Source organism: Molothrus aeneus, chromosome 2, assembly GCF_037042795.1.
Source record: "Molothrus aeneus isolate 106 chromosome 2, BPBGC_Maene_1.0, whole genome shotgun sequence".
NCBI lineage: Eukaryota > Metazoa > Chordata > Aves > Passeriformes > Icteridae > Molothrus > Molothrus aeneus.
The window spans coordinates 918,706-939,716 of record NC_089647.1 but is presented as its reverse complement, the minus strand read 5'-3'; the positions used below and the strand labels follow the sequence as shown (position 1 = coordinate 939,716).

The window sequence follows — 21,011 nt, the reverse complement described above, 5'->3', positions numbered from 1 at the left end:
TGCCCTGCTCAGAACCCCCAGCAGTGGCTGAATGCTGAGTGGCAGAAGGCAGGGAAGCAGCTGGGCCAGGCTGGGGCCAGCATTCCCAGCTTTCCTGGCCAGGCTGGGGCCAGCATTCCCAGCTTTCCTGAGCAGAATGGAGCCCCAGCATTCCCTGGCCAGGCTGGGGCCAGCATTCCCAGCTTTCCTGGGCAGAATGGAGCCCCAGCATTCCCAGCTTTCCTGAGCAGAATGGAGCCCCAGCATTCCCAGCTTTCCTGGGCAGAATGGAGCTGTCTGCTCATGCCCAAAGCTTTGGGCAGCTCCTGTGCTCGGGGCTCCAGGCTGGGCTCTCCCGTCTGAGCTCCTGCAGGAGCTGAGGTCGGGCAGTGAGGAGGATACACTCTGCTTTAGGCTTTTTTGCTTTTATATTTTTCCAGAATAAATCCAGTTGTATTCTAAAAAAATTAATCAGTTGTTGAGATATTGTTCATCCTTTTTTTTTTTATCGCTTCTTCTACCATGATTAGGGAGAGAGAATTTTGTTCAACAACTGTGTAATGAAAATATTTACCTTCCTTGCTGGGAATGCCTCATTTTATATGAGGGCTGCCCTCCACACCCTTCTGAGGAGCCCTGAGAGCCAAATCTGCTGTCAATGGGGCTGCCCCGAGGGAAGCTCAGCCCCTCTGCCTTGCAGGGTCTCTGCAGGCAGCCCTGTCCAGCTCTGGAGCTGCTGTGCAGAACTAAAGATCTTGCCAGGGTGAGTACAAATGGTGTGTCAGAGCATCACTCCATCCTTCTGTTGTATTTCTTTCTCTATTCAGTGACTGAGGTGTTTTCAAGAAAGCAAAGCCTGGATTTTTCCTACTTCTCTACAAAACTCCTGCGCTGTCTTTGCTCTTGGGTGCTGGTGGTTTAAAGGTGTGGGTGTCTGCTGTGGCATCATGTGTGTGTCCCACCAAACACATCCCCCCCTTTTCTCTGCCTCTTTAGTCATGAGGATTCAAGGCTCACATGCTTAAAGTTTGGCACGTGGACCCAGTAGCAGCTAAAACAACAACAAAAAAAAAAAACCCAGAAAACCCCAGGTGTGAGGCAGAGCTCCTGTCTGGATGCCTGGAGCTTGACCACACCAGATTCCATCTTTTCCTGCAGCCCCTTCAGGTCCTGGAGGGCTGCAATGAGGTCACCCCAAAGCCTTCTCTTCTGCAGGCTGAACAATCCCGATTTTCCCAGACTTGTAAAGGATGTAGAAAGGAAAAAAAAAACAACCAAAGAGGAATTTTCCCCCTGAGCAATGCCTTGTTGCACAGAACAGGGTTTGTTTCTTGCCCTCTGGAGTTGGGAGGTCAGGATTTGGGCAGGGGGCATTGCTGCAGGGAGCACTGGGTGAGCTGGGCTGTGGGGCTGTGCTGGCAGAGCCAAGCTTTGCCCTGAGAAATGGCAATAAAACTAAGAGATGGCAATAAAAGCCACAAAGCAAAGAGCCAGGTGCATTTAGGAGCTGTGCAGCTCGGGGAGGAGTTGTTTCTGTGGGATCTGGGGCAGATTAAAGCACCTTTAAACTCAGAGGCTGCTCAGGGCATGGGGGGAGCCCATGTGTGTGCCTCACCCAGAATATCTCAGAGCCCCTGGCCCCTTCCATCCTTCTTCCCTGTCAATTCTGTGCCCTCCCCATGAGCTCCAGGAGATTTCTCGCCACTTCTGAGCATCCTCAGTCATTCCTTCCCAACATTTATTACCCTGTGTTTCCTCTAATGGCAGGTGGAGAAGGGAACCACAGAATGATCCAGGTTGGAAGAGACCTTCAATGGTCTCTGTCAGTAAAGCTGGCTCTCCTGACTCTGGGGATTTCAGCATCTCTTCCTCTTTAGTCCTTTCTATACAAGGATGTTGTCCTATGACCAGATTCTCCCCTGAAGTTCTTTTAAAAAAGCCCTAAATTGTGATAAGTGGATGTGTTCCTGTACAAGTATCACATGGACACATAAATATATATATAGATAGTAACTTTTAATGGCATCTTAGCAGCTTAGAAAGCAATTAATTCACTTTTGTGCCAGTGTTTTTGCCTGTGTGGAGTGGGAGTTCTTGCTGACATGTGCTGGAGTCCTTCTCTTGCCCTTCAGCTGATGATGGTTTAAATAAAAACCACTTTCTTCAGGAGTGTGTCAGAGGGGTTCTCTTTTGAAAAGCTGTTTGCTTTCTTAAGTCCATGTGCACATATGTTTTTCTCTTTATGGTCTTAGGTTTCAGTGGTGTTTAAACCCCATTATTCAAAACTGAGTTATTTAGAAGCCTAAGTGAGATTATTGTATGAGTCTCTTCAGTGTTTGTGCAAAAATGGAATGGGGCGGTGTGTTGTCCTCTGTGTCTGAGAGGCTGCTCAGGGCTCTGGTGGCCCCATGCAGCCAGGCTGGTTTCAGCTGGGAGCCAGGAGCACCTTTTCCTCCCCAGGCTGGCATTTTGTTTGGTTTCTCACGTTCCCCTGCTTGGTCACCATCCCTCCTCTCCATGGCACAAGGACCCTGCCTGGAGGATGGTGCTCATCCCTGGGAGTTTGCCCAGAAACAGCTGTTCTGGGGCTCAGGATGGGGCTCTGGGGCTCCCAGGGGCCACAGCTGTGTCACTGGGGCTGGCTGGGACAGACAGAGGGGACTCTGTGCCTTTGCTTTTCCCAGGTGTCCCTCCTGTGTGGGTATGCACATGTGTGAGAGTGTTTGTGCCTGTCCCCTGAGCTGTCCCCTGCCTGGGCACACTGGGGCCAGCCTGGCTGTGCCAGGGCTGGAATTCCTGCTGGATTCCTGGAGCAGGGCTCTCCTCCCTGGCAGCCCATGCTGCTGTTTGTTTTTGTGATAGGCAGCACGGGAAATATGTTAAGATTCTTCTGGAGTGTGGCTGTTTTTCTGTTCCCTGTCTCTCCATCTCTGTGCTTGGGATGTTCCTGCATTCTGTGAGATTTACAGAGAGTTGTTCAGTGCTCCTCTGTTGCATTACACTAAATAGTTATTTACTTATTTGCACCCTCATCTTCTGCTGGAGCAAAGCTTTTCTGCCAAGACTACCTTTCCATTGCTTTTGGAGGGTGTTCTGCAGCCTGGTGTGTTGTTCCATTCCTAATTATCAGCTTCATCTTCCTCCAGATCCTTTCCTCTAGCCTTCTATATTTAAAACTATCCCAGGTAGCTCATATATATATTTTTAAAAAATCTTTCCCTAAATGTTTTTTTGCTCTTGGTGCAAACTTACAATGAGGAATTTTAGATAACTTGGTTTCACTCCTACATTTTGTGCATATCTATTATCATTTGCCCCGGAAGTGTAAATACTGTCTTATAAAATATGAAATAATCCCAAATGTTCTCAGTGTGCTTGGGTTTCCAATAGCTTTTAGGTGATAGGAAGGGTGATGAGGCTGTGCTTGGTTTTTGTCTGTGGTGGGATGGATAGCTGTGGGTCAGAGGAGCACCTGCTGCTGGGAACTGAGGAAAGGAGACATTTCTGGGGTCCCAGGGCCTTTGCTGGTGGGGTCAGGCTGCACCATGCCAGCTCCTGGCACCCCTGCCACACTGAAATGTGTCTCCGACCCCATCTGCTTGTGTATCTGTCCCTGCTCCTCTACAGGGCAGTGCTCGGAGCAGAGATGCAGCCCAAAGGCCAGGAGGGATGGGAGCAGGGGATTGAGCTTTCATGAGTGAGGCCATGCAGGGTGGAGAAGCTGTGTGGACTGCTGGTGTAAGGAGGCAGAGCAGAGCCCAGCTGAGGGTGGGGGCACAGCTGTTTATTGTGTGGGGGAGAGAAGGGACCATCAGCTGTGATATTCACACTCACTCACCCAGGGGGGGCTTGTGATTCCTGGTGTTCTCTGGAGCACATTCTGTGTTCTCCAGCATTTTCCTGCCTGCCAGGACTTTATATAGGTTTTCTGCCTTCCCTTCCAAACAATGCAACCCTTCTTACAAGTTTCACCAGTTGTTGTCTCAAGGGGTGGGAATAAACCCCAAAACCTGCCCAGAGCTGTGCTCTGGCACTGTCCCATGGCTGTGTGTGCTGGGTACATCACACAGCAGGGGAAAAGGGCTCTATTTGCAGCCCTGCTAACAACAGGCAGGAAAACTGCTGGGATGGACCCATGGAGGAGCCACTGCAGGGCTCTGGCATTGCTTACCATGCCCACCTCTTTATTTTTTTGTTCATTTCCTTTCCCTGGAATTACTTAGGCTTGATTGTTGCAATTGATTGCAATTGTGAGAGCTAATTTTAGTGCATGAATCCGACAGTGGAAGCCTGCCAAGTGTTTGTGTAATGGGGGAGAACAAGTGTGCCCAGGATTTGGTGTGGGGTGTGCTTGTCTCCCTTTCTCCAGCCAATCCACGGGCTGCTTCAGACTCACATACTGGGAATATTTGTGCACAGTTTTCTCCAACAAGCAAATTCAGCCTCCTGTGGAAGCAGGAGGGCAGTTTACAGAGCTGTGATGAGCTCTCAGGACAGGCTGGTTTTATTGCCAGCGATGAAGTGGCCATTGCCTTGGTTTTAAGATGAATAACCAACCTGAGTTCCCTTTCTAACTCTGTGTGATGGAACAGAGAGCAAACAGTGTTGTTGCAGCCCCAGGAGGCAAATCTGGTGTGTTTAGCTGGTGGAGTTGGAGAGCAGCTCAGGGGTGTATGGATCTGGGCCCTTGGAAAATGCCCAAGTTCCAGGGACTGGCAAGGAGGGCAGCTGGAGCTGCCACAGGGTGAAAAGGGAAGCTTTGTTTCTGGGGGCAATTTTAACTCAGGGATGAGTTTGGCTTTCTGCATCCACGTTGTCATCTGTCCAGGATTCAGGATAGAGTGAAGTTGGGCTGCTTTGTAGTTGGGTTCCCTCCTTTTCCACCTGCATTTGGCCAGAGAGGAGCAAGAAATGTGGAGGGATGGAGAGGATGTGAAGATGGCAGTGGTTGGTGCTCGAGGCTTTTTGGGACAATTTTTACATGGATTGAGAATGGATGCTAAAAAGGAAAGCTCATCCAATGGGTTATTTTTGGTGCTGAAGTGATGGGCTCTCTGCAAGATGAGATCCCAGAGCTCTGTGGAACTTGTGTTCTCTCTCTCCCACGGGTTTTGGGTGTCTCGTCTCGCTTGGGGTTTTTTCCTGTCATTCCAGTTGTGACTTATCTCACATGCTTGTTTCAAAACAAGCTGCCATGATACAAACACTTGTCCTGGTTATCCTTCCACAGTTATTCACAGATAGAAGTTCTGGCAAAGTCAGGGACAGGGATGATGATGAGAGGTGGAAGATCCACCTGCTTGAAATATCAGTTCATTTTTTTTTGTGTCGTTTTGGGGCTTTTAAAGTTCAGCCTGGTACCATATGGGTTTTACCTAAGGACATGGTTTGTCCCTGGAAAAATGTCTTTACAAAGCATGGAACAGTTTAAATATGTTCAAGACAATTAATTAAAATGCCTTTCAATGCAAAGGGAAGGAGAGGGTTTTTTTTTCCCAAATTAAAGCTCCAGCCTGGTGAAACATTTTGTCTCAGTTACAAAAGGAGCTCCAGTACATTGCTGTGAAACAAGGGATGAGCCAAGTGCATCTGTGAGGTGTGGGAGTGACATTTCAGAGCCCACTGACAGCCTCATTGTCAAACTGAGCATCATCTCTCTCCTGCTGCTGGGAGCTGAGAGCTCCTCACTTTCCAGGGCAGGATTGCTCCTCTGGAAAATGCCACTGGGGAGGCAAAGGCGCCCTTGGGCTGGGAACAGGCTTAATAAAATCAAAATAAAATAAAAGGTTCAGCAGAAATCAGCCCTCCCTCCCCTGCCAGAAAGCAAAGGAGGCAAAGGGAAAAGCATGAAGTGTTTTTTGAGCGGTGGGGGCTTGCACTGGTGCTTTCTCCATCCCACTCCTGCAGGTGCTGCAAGAATTGCACGTTACACTGTGGTGATGCTCCTGAGCCTCCAGCAGGTGCAATTGTCTCCCTCCTTACAGGAAGGTTGCAGAGGGGGAGCACTGGAGAGAGACCTTTGAGGTCCTGTCTGAGTTGTGATGGCTCTGAGGAGGGAAATGCCGCGGCAGAGGGGACAGGGAGCAGCTGCCAGACCTCTCTGCTGTGCTGCCAAGTGAGCAGCTCCAGCCTGGATTGTTGTGTTTACGGGAAGCTGACAGAATGGTAGGATTGTGTAGGTTAGAGGAGCTCTCTGGTCCCACCTCCCTCTCAAAAAGCACTCAGCAGCGTTCTTGTGTGTGTGTGTGTGTAAACAGAGATCTGGTGCAGATTGGCACCTTCCTGCGTGCTGCTGTGCCGTTCCCAGAGCAGGGCAAGGATGGGCTCTCAGGGAGGAGAGGAGAGGGGCAGGCACTGATGGAATATCCCTGCTGGTGGAGCTGATGGTGTGATGGAAGGCCAGAGCCGTGGGCAGGACCAGGGGCAAGAGGAGCAGTGATGGGAGGGGAGCAGCACATCAGAGAGGCTGACTGGAGGCAGAGGGCAGGTTTCCCTCTTTGATGTGTTTGATGTGCACCTCCTGCAGAGGGGCTCTTGCAGAGGCACCCGTGGAAGCAAATTCAGGGCAGGAGACCGTGCTGCAAGGGTTTGCTGCTCCATGGGCTCGCTGCAGAGCCCCTGATCCAGGTTCTCTGTGAGCTGGGTGACAGGTGAGGAGTGTGTCACAGTCAGGGGTGTCTGCAGCCAGGTGTGAGCCCTGTGTGAAACAAAACCACCCAGCACACTCTCAGGGGCTGCTTTATAAACTGGGAACTCTGTTCCTAAACTCTGCAGTGCTTGGAGGCAGCAGGCTGGGGAGAGGGCACAGGGATCAGAGGTGCCCGCAGGCAGGACAAAGGCTGGGCTTGTTGGCTGCTGGGGAAGGACAGAAGGAACAGGGAGGAGGAGGAGGAAGGGCTGCTGGAAGTGGTGGGGCAGGGGTGAGGGGTGCAGCAGCCCCACCTCAGCCCAGCCAGAGGAGTTCCGGGGTGCAGGGTGGGGAGAGGATGTTTTCCAGAGGAAAGAGCTGGGATTGTTCCCAGCAATGTTGTAGGGTTTTGTTTCCCTGTAGGGTAAAACTGTGAGAGTTCCTGGGAATGGCTCCTTGTGGGGAGGAAAGCAGGAAACCTTGTTTGGAACCCAAAGCAGGAATTGGCCTTAGAGGGGACAAGAGGAGAAACTCCTGTGAGAGTTTCTTTAGTGGGGCTGCCTGTGACCTGCTCTCTGCTTCCCTTGGCATGTTGTCCAGGCAAGAAAGGAAAAGTGCATCCTCGAGTGGCAGGGTGATTTTATTTCTTTTACATTACTTTTTGATGCCCCAGACCCGAGGTGCTGTGGGTTTGGGCAGCCTGCTTTGACTGGCACATCTGCACATCCACTTGCGTTAATCCTTCCTTGCCCCTCCACGTCCATCCCAGTCAGAGCTCCTTGGGTGCAGCTGCTGCAGGATGAGCCCAAAGCCCTGGAAACGCTTCTGCTGCCCTGGCAGCCTTTCAGCAGGAGCCAGGAGCTGGGCTGATGCTCTCCCAGAGACAGCAGTGTCCCGCTGGCCAGGCCAGGGGCGCTGGGGCTGGCTGGCAGTGAGCAAAGCATGAGCTGGCAGAAGGTGCTGGGGGTGTGATGTGAGGTGAGGAGGTGTTGGGCAAGGGCACAGGGAGCTGGCAGGTGGATTTTGGGAAAGCAGCCTCGGAGCTGGGTGTCGGTGCTGATGGAGGAGATGGTGATTCAGGAGCTGCACGCCTGCCCTGTGGGAACAGGGCTCCTGTGGCTCAGCTCTCATTCATTTCAGCGCTTGATGCAACAGGTGGGTGTGTGGTGAGGCACGGGCAGGGCTCAGTTTGCTGACAAAAGCAGGGAGAGGAATCCAGGGGCACGTGGATTTGGGGATCAGTTTGGGATCTGATTGCTGATTTCGATTTGTTTTGCCATCTCTCTTTGTCAGATGTCACCTCTGCAGCCACCATGATCCTCAGGAGTGTGACAGGGCTCCCCCACTCCTGGGAGGGTGCACAGCAGCTCCATGAGCTTTTTTCCCCCAGATTTGCAGCAAAAAACACGAGAAGCATCTGGATATCACCCCCTTGTAGCCTGGGATGATTTCTGCCCTGGCAAAGCCAGAAAGAGATAAAGCAATGGAGAGCTGAGAGCTAAATCTCTGCTGTACAAATGCTGCTGCACATGTAATAGGATTGCTGAGTTGGAGTTACATGTTTTCCAGGATCAGGGCTGGCTGGAGACACCCAGCAGTTGGAGCCGTGCTTAGATCAGGGAGAGAACTGGGGATCTGCAGCACTTGTTGGGGATGCTGGGTTTCCCTGCGAGCCTCCAGAGCAGCAAGAGGGAAGAAAAGGCTTTTGTAGGTAAGACAGAACAGATCCCTGAGAAGGCTGGAGCTCCTGGGGGGACAAAACATCACTGCTCTGGCCTGAGGGTAGTTGGGTATCACAGCTTTTACTAACAATAAATAAAAACACTTTGTAGGTCTTCTAGCTGAACTTCTGTTAGTTTATAAGGGAAAATCGAGGGGTTTTAGCAACACTGTCGTTTGTTTTTCTGCTCACCTTTCAAGAGATGCATTAAAACCTCTGCACATCCACACATATCATTGAAATCCAGCTTTAAGCTAAGCTTAGGAGCTGTCAGAGCTGAGCTGGTCTGCCTAATGTGGCCTTGGTCTCTTTCCCTGAGAGGGCTCTGATGCAGCATTAATTACAGTGTTAATTACAGCCAGAGCAGGGCTGATTGCTGAGCCCTGTGTCCATCCTTGTGCTCCTCAAGGGAGGGGAGTGCCTCATGTCCCACGGAGCTCCTCGGGGCAGGATTTCTGATGGGACAGGGGCTGGGAGGAGGGGGTTTTGGGCTGGGAGAAGGGGCTTTTGGGGCTGGAGGAGGATTTTTTGGGCAGCCACCTGTGTTGGGTGCACAGGTCCTGGCAGACCTGTCTGTGCTGAGCACAGGGTGGTGGTGATGGAGTCTCTGTGGTGCAGCTGCTGCATCCCCAGCCCAGCCTCTCCTCAGGGCTCTCCACACCCCTCCAGGTGTGCTGGGGAGGGGAATTGCCTGGCCCAGCCCTGGATGTCAGCTCAGATTTAATGGTGGCTCAGCAGCAGCTCTGCCCATGCTGAGCACTCAGCCCAGCAGGAATTGAGGCTTCCAGGCTGATCTCCATGTCCTTCCCAGGGTAAAACTTCCCAGAAGTTGTTGCTAATCTGCTGCTGCCTGTCCTGAGCTCCCTACTGTCCCTCTGGCTCCACAAGCCTTTTTGGACACCCTAAATGCCATCCCATTCCAACCCTCTGCCCCAGGAACACCTTCCACACACCTGCACCGAGCCCTGCCCCACCTGGCTGCTGGGACAATCCCTTTCCCAGCCTGCCTGTCTCTGCTTTCACCCTCTCCAAGCCTCCTTTTTGTGTCTGACTTTGTCCAGGAGCTCCTTGTTCATCCACACAGGTCTCCTGGAGTTCTTACCTGGAGGTGGTCACTGAGTATTAACCAGCTTCCATGGGTCCTTCTTCCATCCAGGGCTTCATCCAGTGGGACTCCACCAAGCAGATCTCTGGGATAATGACCACATCCAGCTGATGTTGAGTTTTTGATGAAAATCCCTTTTTTCTGGCTCTGCCTCTTCTTCCCTGTGAGAGCCCAGAAAATTTAATTTTCCATAAAAACCTGGGAAATTGTGCTGTTTGCTGGCAGAGGGGAAGTGGAGCTGTGGCCCCAAATCCCTGCTGGGGTGCGTGGGTGTCCCTGCAGGGGTTTGGGTGGAGGAACTCACGTTGGCTTTGGTGGATTTTGGAGGTGTTCGTGTGGGATTGGGCTGCTGGCTCCTGGCAGCCTCTCTTTCCCAGCCCTCTGGCTGCTGGATTGTCCACGAGCAAAAGGCCATTCCCATGGAATTAGGGATGGATAAAACAGAGCAGGTGTTTCCTCCCGGGGTTCAAGTTACCAAACCCATCGGGACATTCCAAGTTCTTGCATTTTCAATTCCCTGATCCCAAGAGCAAAGTGGTTTTCCCCAGCTTTGGAGGCTGACATCTGCTCACAAGGAGTACAAGGTGTGTTCCTGGAGCCCTGGGCACAGATTTTCCTCGTGCAGAGGGATGTGTTGGGGAGGGTGTTAAGCCCCAGTACAAGTTCCTGCTCTGGAATGGGAATTGCTGTGCAGGTTTGGAGCGGGGCATGCTGGAGCTGGCTCATTCCTTTGGCAGGTGTCTGATGCTGTTACATCATGCCCAGCCCTTAGAGCTGCTCAGTGGCTCGTGGGGGCTTGGCCAAGGGATGCCCTGCTCTTCCCACTGCCCTGGTGTGGGGGAACAAACATCTTCCATAAGGAGCTGTCAGCAAGCTCTGCCTCCCACAAATCCTGGGCAGGGGGAAGAGCCAGAGGAAATCTCTGCTGGGTGGGAGCTGTCAGTGCACTCATGTTTCCAGTCTCTGAGCAGCGTGGGGGTGATATTTGCTGGGGATAAGTGACCTTTCACTGCTTGTGTAGGCATTCTAGGGATTTATTTTATAGATGCATTCTGTTTTGCTACCTGAGACCTCTGCCAGTGCTGCCAGGTTGCTGTTCTGTGAGATCCACACTAACCCTGAGCATAATTTTGCTGAGAGCATTGAACTGGGAGGCAAGCTTTGTGTAAAACTCCAGCTCAGGGGCAGGGGTACGGCCAGCTGAACCCAAGGCCTGTGCAAAGAGATGCTTTAGAGCAAGGAAATGCTGCCTGCAGCCCTCACTGTCTGGAGCTGACTGACTGCAGAGCAAAGGGAAACTGCCTCAGATGGCTTTTGTGGCTCTGGCAAATAGAAACAGTGAGGAGCAATTTGGATTTGAATCATTGCCCCCTCCACAAGTTGGGTGGTGTCAGTGGTAAAAGCCTGACTGCTGCAGTTTGGCTGAGGTGGGTTTCAGGGGGTCACAGCTGAACATCTCTGTGCATGTGGGTGCTTCAAGCTGACCTTTTAATTTTCTTCTTTTTTATTCCAGGAGCTGCATGGGACAGCCAACGTTTCCCTTTGGTCCTGTTTGCTGCTGTGCCAGCCTCATGTGAGTAAGGGCTGGGGTGGATTTGGAGAAGGTGTGTGTGTGTTTGCAGCTCCTGCTTTGCTCACCTGTCCTGGAGCAGAGCTCCCAGCCTGCAGAGCAGGATGAGTGATCCCTTGGGAATAAAAACAGAGGTTTCTTGGGAATAAAAACGTTCAGGCTTCTTGGAGATGCAGAGTGAGATGTTTCCATGAGAGCCCCTGTCAGCAGCTGCATGTTTTATCCAAGCCAGCAAGTCCAGGAATGTTTGCAGAACATGGCAGCCCTAAACGGGGACAGTTGGTCGCTAATCTTTGCAAAGACGCAGAACTGATTAAACAAAAAGATTCCCTGAGGCAGCCTGGAAGTTGCAATATCAGGGTGACCCAGGCTTCCAAAGGCTCCTCTCTGGCCCCTGTTCCTGTCCACACTTCCTCTGTGTGGTCACTGCAAGTTGCTGCCAGCTGGCCCCTTCCTCCTGGGGGCTTGTGTGTGCTGCCCCTCGGTTCTGACCCCTCGGGCAACATCTGTGATCATGTGTGCAGATCTCTGAATCTGCACTGACAGGGAGGATACAGGGAGTTCCAGCAGCAGAGGGAAGAGATTCTGTCCTTCAGTGCCTCACTGTTGACCACAGACCCCTCTGTGCCCATAAATGAGTCTGAGTCTTCCTGCCCTGTTGTGTTTGAGGTTTTCTTGCCTCTGTGTTGCCTTCTACCCTTGCTCCAGACATCAGGTTATGGTGTGTTTCCAGCTAGACAAATATGAGCTGGTTTTTTGTTCCAGGGTAAGATTTTTTTTGTTTTTTTTTTTTTTTTTTCCAGCCCAGTGGTTTTGTAGTGCAGTGCCTTCACAGAGACAAAAAGGGAAGAGAAAAACATGATTTAAAAAAATGTCAGCATCATAAAGGAAGAGGGAACAAACCAGAGGACTGCTATATCATCAAAGTGAGCGTGCCACTGTGTGAACATGTGGCAGGGCAGCCAGTTAACAGGAAATGATAGTGAAACTGGGTGATATTTCCAGTCTCCCCAGGGGGAAAGCACATGTGCTTTACAATGGATAATGAAATGTTATGGTTTTTATGTCTAATACGTTAATTCTGCCAGGGCAGTAATCCTGAGGTTCCAATCCACATTTAAGTTGGAAAGATATGCACAGGCTTTTATTGAGGACATAAACTACAGTGCATTTAAGGCAAAATAACAGAAAGATGGGAGAGGCTTCCACTTCTCTTCCCTTCTCTCTTCTCTGTTGTATCAAATACTGACTTGTGCCACAGGGGCTGCTGCCCTGCAGCCTGGTGCTTCTTCCATGGCTAGCACAGAAATTAATCCCTTTTTTGTTCTCAGTTCTGGCATTTGTGATGGTTTTGTGCTTGTGTGGGTTTTGCAAGAACAAGTCTTGAGCCCTTCTAGCTTGAAGCCCCTGCAGGGGCCAGTGGCTGTGGATCAGCCCAAGGTCCTGATGCAGAGTGTAACCTGTGTGTTGTGCACCTGGTTCACCCTACTCCAGCCCCAATTCCCTCCTGTGCTCCCCTGCCAGTGGTGGAGATGTGGCTCTGAGCTGGCCTTTTGATCAGGGCCATGTGTTCCCTCTGCCCTCCTTGCCGCAGCACCAGGGCTCTGCTCAGTGCACAGTGAGCAAGCTCAGGGAGCCAGAATGGTCAGAAAATAAAATCCTGGTGTTTTGGGAGCCAGGTTTCTGGCAGGGGCAGGCAGGATGTGGCAGCCCTGATGTGGTCATTTTTGGAGAGCTCTGGGGAGGAAGGAGGTGTCTTGGAGCCTGCTTGGCTCTCTTGCTGTCCCAACAGCGTCATCAGAGCAGCGCAGTAATAGATGGACACCCTTGGTTCCAGCTTTCCTTGCCCTCTGTGGGGCTGTGCTGCTTTGCTGTGGCTGTTGGAGCTTCTCCACTGGTGTCCTGCAAGCTGATGTCCCAGGGGACACTGCTCTAAGGACCAGGCAGGAAGGAAGAGGAGGCTCCTCCTGGAGAGGCTCTGGATCCCCTGCTGGGGAAGGTGCAGGAGACCTCCTGAGCTTTCCTGTGCTTTTCTGCTTCCCCAGGGGTCTCTGCAGGGAGCTCTGAGCTGGTGCTGCTGAGATGGGAGGGGAGGGATGCTCACACCCTGTGAGCTGGCCTGGCCTCTGGTTCTGCAGAGCCCCAAAATGAGGAACAGGGTTGTTTGTGTTTGGGAGTTCCCTGCTGTGCCCCAGCCTGGCTGCACGGGGGGAAGTGGGCCACCTTATCAAAGCCATTTCTCCAAGTGACCCAGCCCAGCATTCTTGACATGCCTCAGCACACTTCTGCTTTTGGGCAATCAGTGCAGCCCCTGGAACTGAGCTGCTCTGTTCCTCTGCACTGAGCTCTTGTTCTCCCTGCCCGTTTATTGCAGCTTCAGTGCCTCTCAGCACAACCCATGCCATGCCCTGTGCATTAATCAGGGCTGTGTGTGTGGGGGAAACAGAAGGAAGGGAAAACAGCTTTGGTCACAGACTTGCACAGGGCAGGATGTGCCCTGATAGCTCTCAGAGCTTCTTAGAGCTGGAATAGTGACAGCAGGCAGCATTGGAGTCCCCCTCCCAAATGTTGTGCTTAATCCCAAAGCTGGCTTTAGCACTCAAGTAACAGACAAATACTGAAAAGCCTCATAAGAAGTAGGAGGAACAGGCAGGACTTTAAAAAAAAAAAAAAGTACAAATGAGGAAAAGTAATCAGCAGTTGTGGAACTCTTATGATTTTCAGAATGCAAGGCTTTTGCCAGTAACAGGGAGCAGGTCTCTGCCCTTGAGCTTGCTTAAGAAGTTAATCTTTGCATGAACTCTGAGTCTTGGGGATCTCTCAGAGCAGGGATGGCTCTCTGAGCCTTCAGCCTCACTTTTGTACAAGTGAGAGGGCAAGGTCACACAGCAGTGGCACTGGAAGCTGGAGGCTCAGGTGGGACCCTAGAGCAGCCCTTCCAGAGGTGAACATGTAACCCAAGCTGCTGTCTGTCAGGGTTGGTCCAAAAAGCAGTTTGGAACAAGGTTTAAGAGGCTCTTTATTGTGTTTTCGATGTGCTGGTACCAAAAGACAGCCAAGGACTTCTGGCTGCAGTTCAGAGAAGATGCCTCCAGTTGCTCCATGCTTTTCTTTTGCCCTTGTTCTGCCTCTCCTCTCCTTGCCCTGCTGGCCATGGAGAACAGTCATTGTTTAAAGGTGTTCCCTGGTCGAGATCTCTGCCTCATGGGTGGTCCTGGGCATTTGGGAATTGTCTGGGGAGCTCCCCTGAGCTTGGGGTCGCCGTGTCAGTCAGGTGGGAAGGGATGTGTGGGGTCCTCCCAAAGCAGCATCAGCTCTGGGACCAGGCCAGGCTCTTCTCCAGGGCTTGAAAAGCTTCCAGTGGTGGAGCAAGCTCAACCTCTCCTGAGAACCTGGTCCCACCTCCCTTTTAGCCAGGAGTGTCTTCATGGCAGAGATCGTGGTGTATCCCAGCTGCTGTGCTAGTGATTCCCTGTGTCCCACTGAAACAGGGACTTTGCAGGGCACCACCACTATGGGTGCTTGGCAGAGGTCACAGATGGGCACAAATTGTGCTTTGAAATGAAAGGTTTGTTCCTCCTGAGCAGCACAGCACTGGCAAACAGACACAGGGAAATGGAATTATATGGGATGTTGTGGCATGGCTTTGAATGAGGGGAGGATAAATAGGGAGGGTTGAAAATCAGCATTTGCTTTCCTGGAAAGTTGTGTTGCTCTTTCAATTAAATAACTTGATGGGAGTTTTAAAAGGGAAAAAGACCCCTCAAGGCAGCTTAGACCAAGTGATCAGGAAAGGAGGAGCAGGGAAGGCACCGAGACACAGCCAGAGACATGTGGTCAGTCCAGTTGTGCCAGCTGTGATGGTTACAGCCCTGAGTCAGCTGTGACAGGCAGTGCTGGGCAGCACCTGAGGGCAGATCTCTGCTCACCCCAGAGGGCTTTGGGTCAAGCTGTGAGAGGGCCAGGGCCCCCTGAGAGAGGTGTTAACAGTGTGTGCTCCCTGTGCCCTGCTCTGCGCCGGGGAGGTTGAAACCAGGTCAGGCCTTCTTTTCATCGAGGTGACATTGAGGGGAGATCTGTTGGGTTGGTTTTTTTTTTTTCTTTTTAAACCATCTGGCTGTAATAGAAGAAATAAATTGGAGCTTGTTTTCTAAAAATGAGAACATGTGCAGTCAAGCAGCATCTTTTATTTTTGTGCAGCACATCTAAAATAGGCGCGAGCCTGCCTCGCTCTCAGCGCGCATCCGGCTGCTCCTGCCCTGTTCCCTGGGCTCCCTCCCCTCACTTCCCTGCTCCCACCGCCTGGCAGGGAGCTGCTGAGGGAGCCACTGCAGGCTGTGGATGTGCCAGTCAGCCCCACGGCGTGGGGGAAGGTGGCAGGGACACCTGGAGGAGGTGTGGGCGGCGGCTCTGCTGCTGCTGCTGCTCTGGTGCCTGCTCCCTTTGGAGCCTCCCTCTTGAGGAGGGACACTTGTGGCAGTCGTCCTGCTCAGCTGGGAGGTGGAATTGGATGGACAGGGAAGGAGCAGCTGCTCACAGTTGTTTCCTTTGGGTCTGCTGGGAGTGGAGAGCATTTCCCCTCTCAGTTGCTGCCTCCAGCACATAGAAATCATGGAATCATTTAGGTTGGAAAAGCCCTCCCAGACCATGGAGTCCAAGCTGTGCCTGATTCCCACCAGCCCAGAGCACTGAGTGCTACATCCAGGAATTCCTGGGACACCTCCAGCATGGGCTCTCCAATCCTCCCTGGGCAGCTCCAGTGCCTGGCCACCCTTTCCATGGGGAAATTCCTGCTGGTGTCCAGCCTGGCCCAGCCTGAGGCCGTTCCCTCTGCTCCTGTTTTCCCCGGCTGTCCCCTCCTGTCAGGGACTTGTGCAGAGCCACAGGGTCCCCCCTGAGACTCCTTTTCTCCCTTCCTCTGTGATGTCCCCTCCCTGTGTTTGGCCAGCTCTGCAGTTGTCCACATTCTGCCCAAACTGAATTTTTTCATTCCATCGGGGCCATGCAGGAGATGGGGATAATGCTTGCCTTGCAGAGCATTGTGAAAGTTAATTTGCTGATTATTTACAAAGCACATCAGAGTGCTGCTTCAGTTATACACAGGGTTGTGATAACATCTAATTAGTAATTCCTTATGACACTTCATTTTCTTTCTGCCATAAATATTGGCCTTATGTAGGGACAGCCCTGCCTGTGCTTGTCATCCCAGCGCCTCAGAGGGAATAAAAAAAGCTGGATTTGGTTTGTAGATGGTGCCTCTTTATCCCCCTCCTCCTATCCCACCTTACCCACAAAACCTCTGATCCCTTTGCTGAGCTGCTGCTGGGCTGGTGTCCATTGCTGGGTCTCTGCTTGGGGAGGACTCACCCCTTCCATGGAAATCTCATCCCTCTGGAAAACCCCCTGCTCTTCCCTGCTTTGCCATCCTTCCCAGCCTCACAGCTCTGAGCCCTTTCTTGCTGGGCAGGGGCAGGTGAGGGATGAAGGGCAGGAAAGCAGGAGCTGCCATGGGAAGATCTCTGCCCTCCCTTTCTGTGGGACCTGGACCAGGAGCTGGGATAACAGGGCACCAGAGACTCTCTCCCAGCTTTTCCCTTTCTTTGTCTCTGTCTTTGCCCAGGTTTGGATCCCACATTGAGCTGTTCTGTTCCAAGGTGTGCGTGCAGCATCTTGGCTTTGCTTTGGCCAGCTTGGGTAGGAGATTTCATCCTGTGCTGTGTTGTTTTCCTCTCCTCCACATAAGTAAAACTCAGGGACCTTTGCTGTGCATCACACATGGCTGGTTTTACTCAGCTGTGAGTGGCTTTGGGCGCTTCTGAGGGTGTCAATATCCTGTGTGTTTAATGCTTCAGTGCAGTGAGTCCAGAAGCTTGTGATACCTATTTTTAGTGCTGAAAAGTTTTGACAGCTCAAGTAAAGCTCCATTATCCATCACTTGACAGCCTCGTCAGCAGCGTGCAGCTTGTCACTCTCGCTCAGAGCTGCTTTTTCCAATGAAATTCAAACTATTGGCAGGGATGTGGTGCAAGTGTGTCAGAATGCAGCATGGAAATGACAGCAGCTACTGCCTAGTTTAAAAAAAATCTATGAGAGGAGGTGTTTGCATTATAGGTCTTGAGTAAAATGTTCCTCCTTGAGCATTCCCATGGAAAAAGGAAGCAGGCCCTGTTCTGTTCAGCTCTGCCCAACCTTTGGATAACTCTCTCTCAGGGATGCACAAGGTGGGATTGTTGGGGTGTCTGTGCAGGGCTGGATGGCCCTTGAGGGTCCCTTGGGTGTCTGCAAGGCCAAAACCTTAAATTTGCCAGCCAAAGCCTCGAATTTCTCCTTGTGCTGGGGCCAGAGGTGGCTCCTGCCTCTTGTCACTTGTCTGGGTTTCACAGGCAGAGGTGCTGGCTCGCTGCCACCATCCACTCCCTGGAGCTCATTAGGAGCCTTTTTCAGCTCCCCTTGTAGCCAAACAACAGGGATCAGCTTTCCCAGGAGCTGATACATCTGCTGACCTCTCCAAAGGGAAGAAAAAAACCTCCTGTAATTCATTACCTGACTTCTGTAGAGGCTGAAAGGGAACCATTTGTGAGTGAACAATACTCGCCTTTCACAACTGCCTTCCTAATCCCAAATAGAAACATGAGGCTGAGAAAACCTTTCTGATAGGGAGCGTGGATACATTCAACCCAGTATAATTTTTCATGGCATTAATGTTCTGTAATTGCCAGGGGTTGGTTTGCAGGTTTTTATTGGACCAAGTGAAGGCAGGCAGTGTTCAACATCAATTTGAGGGGGTAGGAACAATTCTGATGGTGGTGTGATGGTTTTCCATCAGTGCCCTCTTGTGAGGTGCTGCTTCACAGAGTTTGAAAGCTGAAGTTTCAAAAAAAAACCAAAACAATGCAAGCTAAGTCAGCTTTGTTCCTCAGTTTATGACTGAATACAAGATGGCTCAAGCCAAGCTGTCCCAACCCTTTGCTCCTGCCAGGTGTGTGAGGCCACACCAAGAGTGGGATTCCAGGGTGAAACCAGTGCATCATCCACAGGGAGCTTTGGAGGCCAGGGTATGTGTGTAGGGCTGCAGTTTTTCCAGGATTCCCTGGAAAAGGGCACCAGTGTCTCAGTGATGCGTGCCCAGCGTCATCCGTGCTTGTGGGGTGTTTGGAGAGGCACCAGAACTGGCCTGGACATCAGCTCCTTGGTGTTCCCTGGGGATGTTCCTGAGGGATGGTCAGTGGCTGACAGACCCCAGGTCATGTCCTGGAAGAGGCTTGGCCAGAGGGGCTGATGATCACCTCAGGAACTCCACCATGTCTTGCAGAAGGACCCGGGTGGCTCCACCTGTCTGGGTGGTGGAGACAGAACCTCCTCCAAGGCCACCTGTGTGTGCAGGTGAAAAATAAGACGGATAGAATCATGAATTTTTGAAGCACCCTGGCTTTGTAAAGTAAGCCTTAGTTAAGGAGATACGGTCTGCAGAGCCCCGTGTGAGCCCCGCAGCTGCTCCTGGTATCTCACCTTGCTCTGTGCTCAGGGTGAGTCACTGGGCTGAAGCGGCTCCCCCCCTTCTGCCCCAAGTGCCAATCCATTGTTAAAACGATATTAACTCATGCCTGCTAATTAGCAGGTGTGCCAGGGTGTGAGAGGCCGAGGATGTTAATTAGGGTTGATAAAAACACCTTTTGCAGGGTACAGACCTGCATTGTGTCTGCCTTCCTTCCACCACAGAGAAGGGCTGTGCTGTGGGGCCTTTCTCCTCTGGGCTCTGTGCTGGGATCGATGTTTGGGGAGCCAGAACCTCCCTCAAGGGCCCCACAAGGACCATCCAGTCCCACTCCTGGCCCTGCACATCCACCCCAACAATCCCCCCCTGGGCATCCTGGAACGGTGTCCAAAGGCTCCTGGAGCTCTGTGGGGCCGTGCCCATTCCCTGGGGAGCCTGGGCACTGGAAGAACATGTCCTGATCCTCCCCTGGCACAGCTCCAGCCATTCCCTGGGTCCTGTCCCTGTCACAGGGAGCAGAGGTCAGAGCTGCCCCTCAGGAGGAGCTGCATCCCTGTTGAGGTGTGACCTAAACCTTCTCCATTCTGGTGGGATTCATCCTGCCAGAAGGATGGAAGGAGGGAGAGACCTTTCCCAGGGGTGTCATTACTCAGCTGAGGAGGGGAGGGTCATTCTGTGCTACAGGGCAGAGCTCATGGCTGCTCCTGAAGCTGCTGGAGGTGCAGCCATCCCGCTCCCCTCGGAGCTGGCCTGGCTGGCTGTGCCATTCCAGGCACAACGTCCCAGGCTGGCTCCCAGCAGGTTTGGTAGTTCCTGGCTGGCACGGGGCTCGCGCCCTCGGAGGAAGCCCACGTCCAAAGGGAGTGTCCCAGTGTGTCAGCAGGGCTGGGAGCCAGGGCCAGGCCTGGCAGTGCCTGCTCTCCCCACGGAGAGCCTGGCACTGCCCACCAGGGCTCCTGCTCAGGCTGCTCCACACCTTCCTTCCCTGCTCCCTCCATCCCGGGCTGCTCACCCAGCCACGCTTCCTGCAGGGAGCATCTCATCTCTGTTGGATCCTACACAACTCAGGAGGAGGCATCCCTTCCTCTCCCTCCATGGATCTCTCTCCATACCTTAGGATTGCTGCTTATGGCTTGCTGGGTTTTGCTACACTGCTCTGGGGCATGATTGAAGGGGTTAGTCTCTGCTTTCTTCTGCACTGAACCTTGTGGCTCTACACAGCTCCTGACAGGAGGGGACAGCTGGGGGGTTTGGGCTCTGCTCCCAGGGAACAGGGACAGGAGGAGAGGGAACAGCCTGAGGCTGGACACCAGGAGGAATTTCTCCATGGAACACGTGGTCAGGCATTGGCAGGGGCTGCCCAGGGAGGTTTGGAGTGCCCATCCTTGGAGGTGTCCAAGGAATTCCTGCATGTGGCACTCAGTGCTCTGAGCTGGTGACAAAGGTAGGCATCAGGCACAGGTTGGACTCGATGGCCTTGGAGATCTTTTCCAGTGAAATCATTCTGTGATTTAAAACCCACCAGTGGTTACAGCAATGTCTGAATGTTTCTGCAAGCTGCTCTACAGCAGCTGATGTTTTCCTGGGAGTTCTGCCATGCCCAGGGATTGCTGTGGGCAGCAGGAAGAGCTGTCCCCTGCTTTGGCAGGGTGCAGGTGGCACTGGCAGCAGAAGGGTGCTGCTGCCTTTGCCCTCCAAATTGAGTGAATTCAGTGCAGAGCTCGCTGCTGATGTATCACAGCAAGCACCTGTCCCTCCTCTGCAGTGGCAGCGTGGCTGCAGCGTCTGTGGGAGCTGGGGTGTGCACGCACACCTGTGTGCGGGTACACGCCAAGGCCGCTCCAATGGGAGTGATCCTATTGCAACAGGAGCGATCCTGGTCCGATGGGAGTGATCCTGCTCCAACAGGAGCGATCCTGGTCCGATGGGAGTGATCCTGCTCCAATAGGAGTGATCCTATTGCGATGGGATCACTCCTATTGCAATAGGAGTGATCCCGCTCCAATGGGAGTGATCCTATTGCAATAGGAATGATCCCATTGCGACAGGAGTGATCCCGCTCCAGTGGGACTGATCCTATTGCGACAGGAGTGATCCCGCTCCGATGGGAGTGATCCCACTCCAATGGGGATGATCCTATTGCAATGGGAGTGATCCCACTCTGATGGCAGCAATTCTATTGCGAGGGGAGCGATCCCACTCTGATGGGAGTGATCCTATTACAATGGGAGTGATCCCACTCTGATGGGAGTGATCCTATTGCAATGGGAGTGATCCCACTCTGATGGCAGCGATCCTATTGCAATGGGAGTGATCCCACTCTGATGGGAGTGATCCTATTACAATGGGAGTGATCCCACTCTGATGGGAGTGATCCTATTACAATGGGAGTGATCCCACTCTGATGGGAGTGATCCTATTACAATGGGAGTGATCCCACTCTGATGGGAGTGATCCTATTGCAATGGGAGTGATCCCACTCTGATGGCAGCGATCCTATTGCGACAGCAGCAA

The 21,011-nt window shown here is 52.3% G+C and overlaps 1 protein-coding gene across 2 annotated transcripts in view; it reads left to right on the top strand.

Annotated features, from left to right (window-relative positions):
- Positions 1–21,011, top strand: part of TIAM1 (TIAM Rac1 associated GEF 1) — a 151,476-nt gene that overhangs the window by 27,758 nt on the left and 102,707 nt on the right. For both annotated transcript variants that reach the window (XM_066571835.1, XM_066571834.1), the window contains exon 2: positions 10,946–11,005. The gene's annotated coding sequence lies outside the window, so the exon portion shown is untranslated. The remainder of the gene's footprint in view (positions 1–10,945; positions 11,006–21,011) is intronic.